Below are 14,788 nucleotides of genomic sequence, written 5' to 3'. Positions count from 1 at the left end.
GAGAGATGGACATTAAAGTAACTGATGGTTCCTAATTCTACCACACAGCCTGTAATGCTGCGTCTTCCCATAGTTTTACTCGGGGCTTGCAAGACTTCTGGGTACTGCCACAGTATAAATAGTCACTAAGGAACCTGAAGCAGCACAGGAAGGATTTCACTGCGTCTTCCCCACAGCTTTCCTGAAAAAGAAACATGGCTGTTGTGCTATTATTGCTTGAGCTAAACCGGAAATATTCCTTTACCATTAAGAGGGAAACACGCCTTGAAAACTAAAACATAACTCATGTTCTTAGAGATGTTTGCATGCTGCTAGCATGCCTTTCAGTCCTGCCTCTTTTCTGTAGCCCAGGACAGCATAAAGTCTCCAACACACTGGGGAGGAGAGACACAGAAGGGGAGGGAGGTGCCGGTGAGGGAAGCACAGCCCTACTTCCCCGGGAACCCCAGGGGCTGCAGGCAGCAGCGTGACTCCTGCGTGAAACCTGACGTGAGCAGAGGTATCTCATTTCCCAATGTCTTGCGTGTTTGTCTGAGAGACAGACTGGTATGTCAGAGGGGTGCATGCTTGGACCCTAGGTTTTCTAAATCTCGTAAGAGGACTGCCTGTGTGTGAGCCCAGGTGAAAATCCGCAGGCTATCGCGCCACTGAGATGACTGGTGTCGGGTTTGTTGGGAGGCATTACCTTTCATGCTTCTCCTTTACCTTCTAGTAGTCTAGCAGACTGGAAACGTGGCAGCTATGAGGCTGGCAAGCTGTAAGATTTTCCATCACTGACAGCGAAAATATAAATGATCACAGTCGGTTTAGCATTTTGATTTGGTAGATGCTGGCAAACACTTTGCAGTGTGAGCTGCTGCATGCAAGTGATGACCTTCAGGAATGCTGGCGTCTCCCTGTGGCGAAGCAGCAGGAGCATGAATCAGCAGAAGGGAGAGGGGAAAAGATGATGGTTAAAAAAGAGCCTGCTGTTAGCAGTGAGTTAAAAAAAATGTTCCTCCTGGTCCTCCAGTCAGATTTATTAGCAGAGACCTTGGCACTTACACAGACCCCTGCGCAAAAGCCAGACCCATGCTTGCAGATTTATTACACAGTCAGGGCCTTTGCCAGCTCAGTCACAGCATTTCACCCTTTCTGTAATTTAGATTTAAAATCCAAAGAGAAACAAAACCATTCTTCCAGTGTTAAGTCTAAGCACAAACAGTCTTCAAGTGAGCCTCTGAAAGAAGGGCAGAGAGCCCTGAGCCTCCGGCTCTGTGCAGACACGTGTACTACCAAATTTAGAGGAACCAAGGGGAAGCCTGCAGCAGCACCCTCGTAGAGGTCCTCGGTTAGGCTGAGCCATGAGCCGCCCACCCAGGCACTGTGCACACGGAGGCGTGGTGGCACCGTGCACGTGGGGCCACGGTGACGAGCCCCTGCTGCTGCCACAGTCACCCGCCATTCTTGGGGCTACCACAAGCCCCGCATCCCAGCCCGCCTGGGCTGGCGGAGAGGAAGAAAGAGCTCCAGCAAGCGGTGCTCAGGGTAGGGGAGCTGCCTGCCCTCACAGCCCAGCGGGACAGGGTGCCAGGCCCCGGGGAGCTGCCCTTATGCCAAAGTGCCTCCATACAGCCATGCCTAGAAATGAAACCCCCTCCCCGCTCCCTGCCACTGCTCACCACATCTCTTGCTGCTGCCTCTTTCCCCAGAGTGCTGGCTGCCTTCACCACTGACACGCTGCTCTGGGCCTGACAGCCGCTGGCATCTGCCTTCCCAACACGGAGGACAAGAGGTGACCCACCGGGACAGGCCACGGGAAGCATTTTCTCCAGCCTCTGGTTTGAAGTAGGGCTCCCTACCAGCTGCTTGGTAAGAAACCATGGACAGCTCTGCAGCACCCTTCCTGACAAATTTAGGTGCCGATGGTTCAGATTTCCTTACATATTTAAGACTCACCAAGGTGTTTTGCACCTCAGTACCCATCAGCCTTGGCACCTCAGCACCACCTGGGCTGTGAGCAGCTTTGAAGCCAGCATCAACACACCGACCTTATCCATGCAATTCTGCTTAGTTGTGCTCCCGATTTTCTGGCTGCTGTCAGAGCCCACCAAGTACTCAGGACCTGCCTGACCCATGGTGTCACCCAGCATGGTGTCCCAGACCCCAGAGCAGGTCACCCCTGGGAGGACACCCAGTGCCCAGCTCCTTTCTGTCCATCTCCCCTCTTGCTGACCAGTGGCTGCATGTATTTGCCGGCAGCCAGCTTCACCGCCCCTGCCCCACTTGCCCATTCCCGTGACGGGGAGTGGGATGATGCAGTCCCCATTTCCACAGAGGGCCCGATTGTTCCCGGCAAGAGCCCTCTCATCACGCCTGGCAGCGGATGAAACCCCAGCCACAGACTGGGCTGGCTGCCGGCGATGTCCCCTGCGGACCCCGGGGCCCAGGGCTCACTTGCTTTCTTTGCACGTTTAATTCCTCTTATTCTCACCCCAGTTTTCGCCCTGGCCGGCGGGTGCTCTTCTGTCTTTGCTTGGCTTTTCCAGCAGAGGGGGATGTAACCTCACCAATACTGTCCTCTTTGCCCAAAGCCTTCAAACATGCCCTCACCTTCACCCTCACCTGCATCCTCACCCTCACGCAGGAATGGGCTCCCTGCACAGCATGGCCCTCCGGCCTGGCAGTGCGGCACCCGCACCCCAGCGCTCCCCGGGCACATGGGCACCATGGGGTCCAGCAAATCTTCTTTTTTATTGCACGTAATAAATCCAAAGCAAGGGATTTGACACGCGATAAGCTGTTAATGAGAGACGAATGAACACAAACAGCGGCATGATGTCCACGTGTCAGCCCCGGCCTCCACGGCATGAACCTCTTTGGGTTTTTTCCCCAGTGTTGTCACTGACAAGGGGGGAGATAATCCTGGGAACTGCGTGTCACTTTGAAACGAGGGACACAGTGGCTGTATAATGTACATCAAGCCAGAAGGACAAGGCAATCTCATTTAATGCTTTTTAAACAGTGAAATTCAAAGTGCTTCATAAAGTGTCGTATGGTCGGGGAAGCTGAGGCAGAGACAGGAGAAGCGATGTGCCCAAAGGTAGCGGGCAGCCAGAGTCAGGCACAGATGCCGGGTGTTGGGAGCTGTAGCTTCACTTGCAGGCTGCAGACCAGACACTATGAAGCGATGCGCAAGGAAGCCTGAGTTTTTGCTCAGGTATCACCCTCTGCTGCGGTCCTACATCAATGCGGAGAAGCTGCCCGCGCTCTTGCCTTGCGGTGAGGGAGTGTCCGACTTGCTTCAAGTGCGAGGGGCAAGTCCCAGGCGATGTCTTTGCCCTTAGTGGGGGAAGAAGCAACACATCTACAGTACAAACATCCTCACATGAACCAAGTCAGTTGAGCTGCACTGTTTTACACCAGCCAAATACTCGACTCATTGCCTCAGCACCTAGTACGAGTCCTAAACGGAACAGGAGGAACTTTACATATGTTGATGCTGGAACCATTTCTTGATGAGGAGCAGAAGGGAGCACCCAGCCGGTCTACAGTCTCTTTTGCATTGGATTCTGCATTCTCTGGTTGTCTTTATCATTCTTTGTCGTCTCCACTGGAAGTTACATTCCCCATTGGCATTTCGCGGACCACAGTCGTCTCAGGAAGCTGGGCGCCTCACATGCCATCATGTCAGAGAGCTGCGCTGCAAGATTATTTCCTATCAAATGCTCATTCTTCCTACTATATAGTTATTTTCTCCTTGGCTAAATCATCGGAAAATAGAAATAGTCTGCAGCCATCCTAGTTCTTCCTGCTTTATATGCATGAGCAGGAAAGGGAATTTAGGATTTTACTGTAATGCCATATACAAAAGCCTGCTGGAGAGCATCACTCTGATTAGCTCTTATTCTACAACCAAGAAAACAAGAAAGAATAAAAATAAGGGAGAGCCCAGCATGTGGCTTCTGTGCCTTGCTGTTTCAAGGCTCCTCAGGAAATCTGCCCAGTTGCTCAGGGCCCTCATCAATGGCATATTTGTGCATATTCCAATAAGTGGTTGGGGTTTATCCTCTTTTAATAATGAGAAAACAAAGTGCAGGAGCAATGTAACGATTTGCTCACTATCGCATCAGAAAGCTTTGACTCCATTTGGCAATAAACCAACCCAGTGCCTAACCTTCAGGCCTCCCCTTCACTCGGTCGTTTCTATTGCAGGCAGGCAAACACCTCTGACATCTCAACATGCAATACAGGGCATAACAAAGCTGTAACGGCTTCATAACTGCAAACAATGCATCCCAGCTCATGGAACTCTGAGATGGAAAAATTTGATTTAGATCTGGGAATTAAATTAGCAAAAGGGATGAAAAAGAAGAATACCTCACATCCAAGCATGCATCTTTGGCAAAATTCATTGCTGGAAAAAAACATTAGGATGTGAATTTTGCAGATAGCTCTGATGCATGATGGACTGGACCGAACTCCTCGTTCTAAACTCCCTGAACTTTGAGGATTTGATGCAGATCCAGATTTAAAATTTCCATTGGGGCTTTTCTCATTAAAACCAGAAGCAGAAGGATCTCGTTTCCCTACAGAGGCTGTAACAGAATATTAATTTGCCCCTTCTCCTTCTGTCCATCCCCCTCTTTATCCTTTTTCAATTTATGTGAGTCTTGATATACGGCACTTAAAAAACCGAGCGGTCTTGGTTCTCCCTAGGCATAGGGCACTCTGGTTTCTGAAAAACTGGGCTACAGAATTTAGTGCGGGTATCTGCATACAGATTTTTTTAATAAACTTAATCCCAAATAAAGCTCATCCAAAGCTGTGGGCACTCAGAAATCATGTTTAAAACCACAGGAGCACAGAAGAGACAGAATGCAAATGATGCATTGCTTCTTCCCACCCCGCTACGCAAGTACCAGTCATGAGACTCACACAGCTTAAATCCCACTGTTACACTTTCCCACCAGACAAATCCTACTTTATTAAACTAAAGTGCAAGGGAATTAGCAAAACTGCCTGTTTCCTTCACACTATAGTATATATAAGCAACCTAATCCGTACACCAAAGCTCCCACCGCTCTTGAAACCCCTCAGCTGGGAATTCCCATCAGCAGCTCGCAGTTTCCCTCCTGTCAGCTCGCAATTACCTTTCCCTTCTGGGGCACGGGAAGGAGAAAAACGCGTGGGCGCCTGCCAAAACTCATCCTGGCAGTTCTCCTTCCGTGGCGTCTGGGTGACCCTGGCCTGAAGGAGAAATACAGGGCCTGGGTGCTGGATCAAGGAATTAGACACCAGACTAATTAGTGCTTGGCTTTGCTAGTTAAAAAGGCTCGTTTGGCTGACCTGGCCCAATCTTTCGGTCCACCCCGGCCGCTGCTGGGTCTGATCAGCTGCCTGGGGAGGAGGGGGATTCGGCTGATCAGATGGGGAGGGATCCCCAGTCCCGCTGCCTGACCTGCCCTTCACCCCCGCCTGGCAGGGGCAGCCCAAAACTCTGATGAAAGAGAAAGGAAGTGCGAGTCAGTGTGAAGACAGCGTTTCATTTACATGAGATAAGCGCCTTCATGTAGCAACTAGAAATCAAGGGTAATTGGCGTGGTTGGGAGACTGGTGTCTTTTGTTACACAAGGCGTAATGGGCCTCTTCGGAGGGAGCAGAAACCAGCGTTCCTGTGAGCGAGTACTGCAGCCTGGAATAGCGATGCGCTACATCCTATTTCTCAGGAGGGAGGAAGGGAGGAAGGAAGGAAGGACACGTGAAAAGAAAAGTCGCAGTAAATGATCCCGCTTCATCATTTTTTTTCCTGTAACCCGTCTGGCCTTACAAACAGGAACTTCATTTTAAACTAAAAATAAAGCATGATGCCTATTTCACAGTTGCAGATGGGTGTTTCCAACTGCGTTGCTAGGTTTCAGCCCCTTTCTATATGCAGCCTGAGCAAGGCATGGTAGGAAAGTGCCTCGCTTTGCATTCGCTATATTTACATATCGTCAGTTATCAGGAGAACAGGATGTCCCAGGGGATCTGAAATAGGATACACGGCACTCTTCATCTCTTGGTCAGTTCAGCCACGGGCCAGGTCCCTATGACTGACACCATTTGCTTGTCTGCCTGTGGCTCCGGTACCGCCGGCGGTGCCTGGGTGGGTGTTATCCATCCCCAGCCCGGCTGGCATGCAGGCCGAGTGGCTCTGGCATCCCCAGCCTTCCTCCAGACCAAGTCTGACACGTGTGGCTGAGGCAGAGGAGAGCCGGGGGCAGGGGGGCATGGAAAGCTCCTAGTTCTCTTTCTGCCACACCTTTTTTTGCAAGGGCAGAGGAGATTTATTCTGCCCTCAACAAAATCAGGTCTGTATTCTCCTCTACACTTTGTTTGTCTTACTAAATCCCCAGCAGCCATCAGGAGCATTTCAGTACAGGGTGGTGGAACGCAAGCAAGCCATTTCCCAGGTGGAGCGGTGCCAGGGCATGAGCGGTACCCCCGGCACGGCTTCCCGCAGGCCCGCGGAGGTCTCACAGGGTGCAAAGTACAGAGTCGGAGAGGGTGGGTGGGCAGATGGAGGGGGTCGATACCCAGTTCTCTGCTGGAGAGGTTACACCTGGCGTTACAGACCCTGCAAGGCAATGAGCTGTCTCCCTCGGAAGCAGGATGGATGCCCTGCCTACCTTACCACCTTGGATTTAAATGCCTTTCTCACACGTTGGGCGTAGCTGCCAAGTATTGTGCCTTCTGTACATCACTCCACCTTGATTTCAAACCACTTTAGCTTGTGTTTGGGAGTGGTTTCCAAGCATTCAGCTCACCCATATCTTATCCACACTGGTTTCCTTTATGAGCTGCACCCACTACAGGTCCAGAGCTTTAAATGCAAACCCAAACAAATATGTGGTAGTGCTTCCCATTCCCACTGGGCTGGCCTGGAGTGGGAGTGGAGTGAGTCAGGAGTACCATAAAGGAAAGTGAAATAGATCCACCCTGAGCAGACGATAGGATCAGGGCAGATTAGTAGCCTTGGATCAGATTCAAGGGTCAGCATAAATCTTTAATCTTTGCAAAGTCCTAGAGACTCCCTCCCCTACACTCTGTCTCACATGCATACACACCAGGCATGACTAAACAGCTCTCTGCGGCGATGGCAGACACTTCAGAAACTCCCGGCTGGTTTTGGTTTGCAAAATAAAACAATAAAGCTGCTCTCTGTTCTTTAAACGTGAGAACTTCCCTATGCAGGCAGATCGCGACTGATGCAAGCCTTGCTCTCAAGTCCTGCCCGGGGAATGGTGTCACACTGCGGCCACCGCTCCTGCCAGCAACTGGGGGCTCTTTGCCGATGGGTCCCCTCCAGTTTGCTCCAATGTTGCGGTCAGACTGTAAAACACTCGCCTGCTTAATGCAGTCGGGTGAGAGCTAAGTAGAATCCCTGTGTTGCATCTTATTAGGTCCTGACAACATGATCTGCCAGGATGTCTTTAGTTATTATTCCTCTGTATTTGCTCCCCACTGACGCTGTGCTCAGTGGACGTAATCTGGATAGTTCCCAGGTTTCACGTGGAGCTGCAAGTGGTTCGCTCAGGGTAATCGGGGTGGGGGAAACGCCGGGATGCCCTGGGAGGGGGCAATTCCGTGAGGATGTGCTGGGCTCTGCGGGGAGCGGAGGGGCTGGAGGAGGGGCATGTGCCAGCTTTGCACCCAACTGATGCACTAAGGGAAAAGAAAGAAAAAAAAAAAAAACAGCAAAAAACCCTGGCCTAGTTTTTGTTTCACTGTGCTGGGCTCAGGCTCGAAGGATGTGGTTTGGTGGTCAGCACGTAAGACAGCAAATGAAAAAAAAAAAAAATTCCTTTGATTTAATCCAGATCGGGTCTGTGCATGCTCTTCCTGCGGCCATCGGGAAATCACACAAGGGAAAACCCAGCCCACGCTGCCTGCGGCTGAGCGCTGAGGGACGTGGTACAGGTCCCGTCGTGGCCCTGTCCTGCTCAGTGGGGTGCTACATCCCACTGAGCAAGGTCTTGTAGACGTATGCACCCACACCAGCTCCCGTCCCGGCACCTGGAGGACCTCAGCCCCCACCGCGGCTCCCAGTCATCCACCCCCTCACTGTGCAGTGGGCTCCATCTCAAGCTTTCTTGATAGATTTATAACAATTCAAGTCACTCTCACTACCACTCTGTGCACAAAGGGCCAAGCAAGTTCTGTATAAGTGAATTTATATATTCCCATAAACATTTTTAATGGGAAATTGCCTAATATGTCTTATTAAACAGAAAGCGTGAACAGCTGGCCAAGGGAGCCTGGCAGTGCTGCTGATGGTGGATGTGTCGGTGCGGCTGCACCTCACAGCTGTAATTGTTTCAGGAATCCTTTGACTCATCTTCCGAGTGGCTCCAGGATCTGCATGGAGATCTCGGTCTTGCCAGTCTCCTTAAAAAACACCTTTGCCTCACTCCTGGGTTCAAAAAGCTCATGTTGCAAATACCTCCTGACCTCAAGTTCCCAGGTGTTTGCCGGAGCCCGGCTGCAGCTGGAAAACCCCTCTGTGGTTAATGCCTCACCAGCGCGCAGCAGCCGGGGCTCATGCTCATCACATGCGTGGCAGCGCCTGCTCTGCCAGAGCAGGTGCCCGGCTGACCGCTGGCATGGCGTTCGCACCAGCGAACCAGCGAGCCCCAGTGTGCCACCACTTGCTGCGGGCACTGGGGACGAGCATCTGCCACCAGTCCTGGGGACAAGCCTCTGCCACCAGCCATCCCTCTGCCCTGGGCAAGCTCCTACCAGGTCCTGGCCAGCTCCATGCCTGCTTGGCTGTGCCATCCCCTCGGCTGGCAGCTCGTTTGCTTTTCCAGGGCTGTAGAGAAACTGAAAACTTGACGTGCTCTGAAGTGCAGGAAAGCCATCCCTGGGCTTGTGTGCCCCATCGAGGTGTTGGGGTACAGCATGCGCTGGGGTACGGCACGTGCCAGGGTACGGCCTTGGAGGCCTCAGTTCCTGCCTGGGGACCAGGGATGTCACCGAGCGACGCAGTGCCGGGCTGCTCTGTTACTATGGGGACGAGCACCATGGGCACGACAGGAATAAATGCAGAAAAATCCCCAGCAGCTTTGCTCTAAGGGTGGCAGCCGGGATCACTGGGGTGCCATAACCTGCCCTGCCTCCCTGCCCCCTGCCCGGCTCTGTGGCTGCCCACCCCTTGCGACACCCAGCTCCTTCATATCTTTTCCCAATCTGCGAGGCTGACGACTCAGAGCTTTACACGCAGTTGTGGTTACGCTGGCCCGGAAACGCCTCATGGTGGAGGCAGCGTGCCCGCTGCCCTGCCTGCTGCCCTGCCTGCCGCCAGGGATGAGCCACCCTGGCTGCTCGGGGAGCATCTCTTGGGGGCCATATGCTGGGCGAGGGGCCTTGTGCAAGGCTCGCGGGCTGCAGGCATGGCTCGGCAGGCCACGCTCGTGCTCCATGCTTTCCACCGGTGCAGGTTTTGCAGTGGCCAAGTCAGTAAGGGATGCAAAGTGCCCACTGGGTTTGCACACGGGAGCGGATTGAGTCAGGCGTCGCACACTCACTTCTTATTCATTCGGCTACGTGAGCCGCTGGGCAGAGGCTGAATTCTCCATGACCTTTGGACACTCATTTAAACCATGGAAAGGGTGACGGGCAGCCAGCGGGCAGGGAAAAGAGGCAAATGGCCTTTGCGAGATGGTGGTGGATGCTGCTGTCAGAGTCTCCATCCCAGGGTGGTCCCCGAGTTGGGGTGAGTGCCCGGTGCCTGGCACAGGGCAGCAGGGCTGACCACCATCCTCTGGCCTTTCATCCTCCAAAACCAAGCGGCACGGCTCGTGGGACACCTCCATGCTAGTGGTCACTTACCTGTCCCTCCTGGGGCAAGCCCCTGGTGTGGTCTGCAGACCAAAACCCAGGCTCAGCCCCCGAGTTGAGCTCCAGCCCGTAGCTTTCAGAGGCTCCTGCACTCCTGGACCTGCTTTTGCTCATCAAACACTTCCATCCAGGGAAACCGAACAGAGATGCTCTGATAGAAACAGGCCCGAGAAGAGACCAAGGCAGGCTGCACTGCAGGGAGGGAGCCACCGAGGCGCAGCGGAGGCCGATGACAGCTTTCCCGAGGGCATCGTCTTAGAAAGCAGCTCTTCGGAGGCGAGGTGATTCAAGGGGAAAGCTCTGCAATAGTCATTCTGGGAAGTTTCCATTTGAATTGCTGCAAAGAGCAGTTTTTCCATGATAAACAGATTGCTTCAGTTCCCCAGCAGCACTGGGGGGGGGGTCACTGCCACCCCCTCCCTCCGCAGCCCTTCCTGCACGGGGCCCTGAGTCATCCTCCACCCAAAGGCTCGGCCGGCGGGGCTGGACGCGCGGTGGGGACGGGGACGGGCAAGGCCCCGGTGGGATCTGCGCTTGCAGCCGCCGTGGTGCCCTGAGGAGCCCTCCCAAACCACAAGGGGAATTCAGCCCCAGAGCAGCCGGTACGGCTTTGAGGTCAAACGCTCATTTGAAATCAAGAACCAGCAAAAACCCCTCCCCAGCCGACTCCTGACCGGTGTGCGCAGAGCCGGGGCTTCTTCCGAGGCTCCTGGGGGGTGCTCGGGCTTTTTCATTTGTGAACTGGGGCTCTGGCATGCTGGTGGGGTCGCACGCTTTGACTGTGAGGGGAACACTTTACAGGAACCCCTGTCTCACCAATGGCAAGTGGAGCCTCCCCACCTGCCCTGTCCCCATACCACCCAGATGTGCTCGTTCAAGGGGGGTTGCCCAGGTATGCTCTGGGGCTGCCCAGCACCTCACGTTTAATCTGCACCCCCAGAGCAGCACCCCAGCCTTGGCTGACCCTCGGGAGCATGATATTTTGGCACCTCTGGGGCTGCTGCTTGTACAGCTGTTGTAGCCGCCGCAGAGAAAACACCACTCGTCCCCTCCCTGGGTAGTCACCGAAACCAGGTCGGGTACCTCGTGTCCTGACCACCAAGGCAAATGTCTAAGCAGTGGAGATCAGTGAGGGAGAGGAATCCCACTCCCGGTGCCTCTTTAATCCTATGGAATAATGCATACTATGAAGTGAAATCTGGATCCGGTCCAGCACTCACTGAAGGCAATGACAGACCTCCCACTGATTTCAATGGGAGCAGGAGCAAGCTGGGGTTTTTAATCAGCATGGTACCAGCAACAGTAATAGCTCATCAAGCCCCAGCGTTACCCATGCAGCGTAACGCAGCTAGAACACATTAGAATGTGGTTGTCTATGCCCATAGGTCACATTTCATCTCAAATCACACCAATTTCACAACGACACGTGCTAATACCACACGATAATCATCAGCGACTGCTTCCATTCGGGATGAAATATTGCTCCTGCTGCACACCAATCAATAGCTGAACTAAAACTCTGCCGGCAGGTTTCCAAACCCCTGCTGCAGCAGGAGGAGAGTGCTGGGAAAGGCCCTGAACATGGGCATAACCTTATTAATGATTCGGTGTCCAGAATAGAAATAAGAGTTAAATCTTCTGTAAGCTGCTCAGCTCCACATTCATGTTGTATACATCCTCAGGCAAAAGTGCAAATACGAACTCTGTGCGTGCCCCATGACAAGGATAAGTAATATTTCAGGCCTAACTGTTTGCATATTCATCAGTACTTTCAAAGAAGAATATATCTTTGCCTTTTTTCTAGCTGCTATTGAAAGGAGGCACGCAGTGAGGATACCGGGAAAGCCCCGCACGGGAGAAGGGAACATTGCAATACTTCCAGCAGCACCACAGGCTGAAGGAAAGATAAACCTGTATTGCAGAGAGAAAACTAATTATTCCTTCTTGTGTGACAGCTCTGGTGATAACAGACCACTGCCACCATTTTTTGGGTGAGCTGTTGTTCAGAAAACAATAAAGCGGCATCCCATCCTGGGTAATGGAATAAAAAGCAGAGGTTGGGACAGTAGATAAAACGGATCTCTGGGGACAAGCCCAAGGCTGCAGATGGCTGACCCAGCCCTTCCCAGTCAGCATTTTCACCCCCGCAGAGCAGGTTCCCCAGCCGCAGCCCAGCACAGAGGTGGATGGACACGCATGGGCACGGGGCAGCGCTGAGCTGGCCGAAGGTCCAGCGTCCCGCGGGAGACACCTACCTGCCTTAACCAGACCTGCCTTAACCCGGCCATGCCGCAGGACTGTCGGCAGCCTGAGTCCCGCGCAGGATTGCAGCTCTGTGTGGATGTAACGAGTCAGGTACAGGGAGGCCAGGAGCAACCAGCCTGGGACAGACCCTATCCAGGTCCCGTTTTCCTGAGGGCAGCAGCATGAACAAGAGGAGATACTTCTTGCAAACTAGTCCCAAACTCCTCTGTTTTCCCTCAGCTGTGTGGTGTTACCCAGCTTTCCCCAGTTTTGCAGTTTTTAACGAGGCACATGCAGTGAAAAGCCCTTCCCAGCCAGAGCTTTACTGTTTTGCCATTTCCAAAGGCACTGGGCCTAATGGCAATAGCTGACTCCATGGAATGACATGCCCAGAGCAAAAACACACCCGGGAGAAAGAGAAATCTATAAGAAACAAATTATTTCAAAATGCCAGGTAGAAGTATTACCTTCTATTTCTTAGAACCCCAGCACGGGAGCGCGGTGCCCTGGGAGCATGGGCATGAGAGTGCAGGCACCCCCTCCATCGCACCCACCATTTCTAACGGTGCAAAGGTACTGCTTGCCCAGCCATCGAGCCCAGGGGTGGTAACGGACATATGCAATGCAGGGGCCAATTAGCAGTTTTACCTGGCCAGCTGCTGCTGAGAGGTATTTGGATATTTCTCCAGTGCTATGAAGTGCCGGGAGAAGGGCGGTGGGAAAAGTTGGAGCATGGGGGGGCTGTGAGAACCACATCTCCTGGCTCCGGCAGCATGCCGTGAGTCAGGGTTACAAAACACGAACACCCCATGTTGCATAGCCAGGGGCAGTATCACTGGCTCTGCTGGCTACGGTTACGCGACCTGAACCCAGCAGAGTAATTTCGCCTCCAGCCCTGTGGAGTTCAGGAGCGGTACTCAGCACCGGCTGGGCTCATCCCGCCTCTGCCCCCACCTGCCCAGGCATTCCCGACCCTCTCCTTCCATCCCGAGCATCATACCAAATGTCTAAAGGGAAAAAAGACTTGCTCAATACCTGCTGCTTTTTCCACGATGAAGCAGCTAAAGCAGAAACAGCAATTATCTGGTTCAGTCTGGTGCTGCTGGCCTGGAACATGCCATGACAACGTGTTTCTTGTTTCAAAGCCTCTTTTGTACTAGGACACAGTTCAAGGGATCTTGCAATGCCTGCATTTGTAAACACGCGGCACTTGCAGCTACATGCTTTGCAGATGAAAGCCAGGGCAGAGCAGAAGGGCACTTCTCCCCGCCGTGGCCATGTCACGGCCAGGGGGAGCGCTCCCCCTCGACTCGGTGTCTGCAGGCGGACGTGCTGATTCAGGGACGTGCTGATTCAGGACTGATTCAGGGAGCCCTGGGGCTGGTTAACCATGCGCGGTCCTCAAAAGTCACGGCACGTTCAGAAAAATGGAGTCCTGGAAAAGGAAAAAAAAAAAGGGAAAAAAAATCACAGCAAAAAATGTGCGTCACTGCAGATTATTTTAGGCCCTGGTCCATGCATAATGCAAATAAGCAGCTCCCGGGGTACATGCCTGTAAAAACCATCCAGTCCCGTAGCACTCAGTTATAGGAGCTTTCCAAACAGGTGGTGAAAAGCTAAAATGATGTGTCTCTGTGTCCTCACCCGGGGGTTAGGAAGGGCCCTCGCTCTCACAAGGCTCTTATCCTACCTCCACAGAGCTGGTGTAAAACGGGACTGAGACATTAAAAAATTCAAGAGCATTTCTTTCCTTTTGAGGCAATCTTGCTCTCGTATTAACCAAGCCATACTCAGCATCTCCACGATCTCCTTTGATCTGCTCCGAACCGGGCTACCTCCATGAAGTTACTTTTCACGCATGCTGGCTTTATTTTTTGCTTTTTCTAAAAATCATTGTATCCTCCTTGCCTTACTTCAAGGAGTCACTCGGGAAGCCCTATTTATGGGTTGAAATGCTGCTGAAAGAGTTATTGCCATGTTATTCAGCTGTTGTGCCAAGCCTGCATGGAGATCGGGTTTCTGCTGAAAGGGTGCCAGGCACGTCTTTTTCCAGGAACCAGCAGCCGTATTTAGCCTCCGGCTGCACATGAAAGACTGCAGTCGGAAACGTGACATTGTGTCAACATTTGAGGCAGGTCAGAGCTGGGTGAGACCATGAAAACAAGTCCAGGGAACTCAGCACACCCCGCCGGCGTGGCGCGGCGCGGCACGGGCTGCCACGACCTGGCGTCACGCCCGGGGTCGGCCCCTCCATCACCTTCCTCCCTCGGCCACCTGCGTTGCCCCCTCTCCTCTTTGCACCGGGATGGAGCGTGCCAGCTCTGCCAGGCAGGCCATGCTGCGGTGCGATGGCGGTGGGGCATTCTCGCAGCAGGCAGAGGCAGGGCAGGGGGCTGCTCGAGGCGCGGGCAGCCCTGGGGGCGAGGGTCCGCAGGCAGCGCATCCCCGACGCGGTGCTGCCGGCGGGCGCAGCCCCTGCCCCGCGCTGCCGGCCGGGGATGGCCAAGGGCCACCGGACCGTGCTCTGCCCCAGAGAACTCACCTGTCCCACTGGCACCGGGCCAGGGCAGCAGAGAAAATCCCCAGCCTGTAATTAGCCTTCGCTTCCTGTATAAACCTTCTCTTCCACTTTTTTTTACATTTTTTTTTTCCTCCGTGACTGAGGATCTGGAGCTTCTGTGAG

At 53.3% G+C, this 14,788-nt stretch overlaps 1 long non-coding RNA gene across 1 annotated transcript; it reads right to left on the bottom strand.

Annotated features, from left to right (window-relative positions):
* Positions 1-3,048: 3,048 nt before the first annotated feature.
* Positions 3,049-13,510, bottom strand: LOC148050105 (uncharacterized). The gene is made up of 3 exons (XR_015701490.1): positions 13,141-13,510; positions 9,853-10,198; positions 3,049-3,888 (listed from the first exon to the last, which is right to left on the bottom strand). It is a non-coding gene; the product is annotated as an uncharacterized LOC148050105 (long non-coding RNA).
* Positions 13,511-14,788: the final 1,278 nt, after the last annotated feature.

The sequence above is a fragment of the Nipponia nippon genome, unplaced genomic scaffold (assembly GCF_047370975.1).
Source record: "Nipponia nippon isolate SJK-2023a ecotype South Korea unplaced genomic scaffold, ASM4737097v1 scaffold_9, whole genome shotgun sequence".
Lineage (NCBI taxonomy): Eukaryota > Metazoa > Chordata > Aves > Pelecaniformes > Threskiornithidae > Nipponia > Nipponia nippon.
The sequence above is the reverse complement of the archived record's forward strand: the minus strand, read 5'-3'. Positions and strand labels throughout refer to the sequence as shown.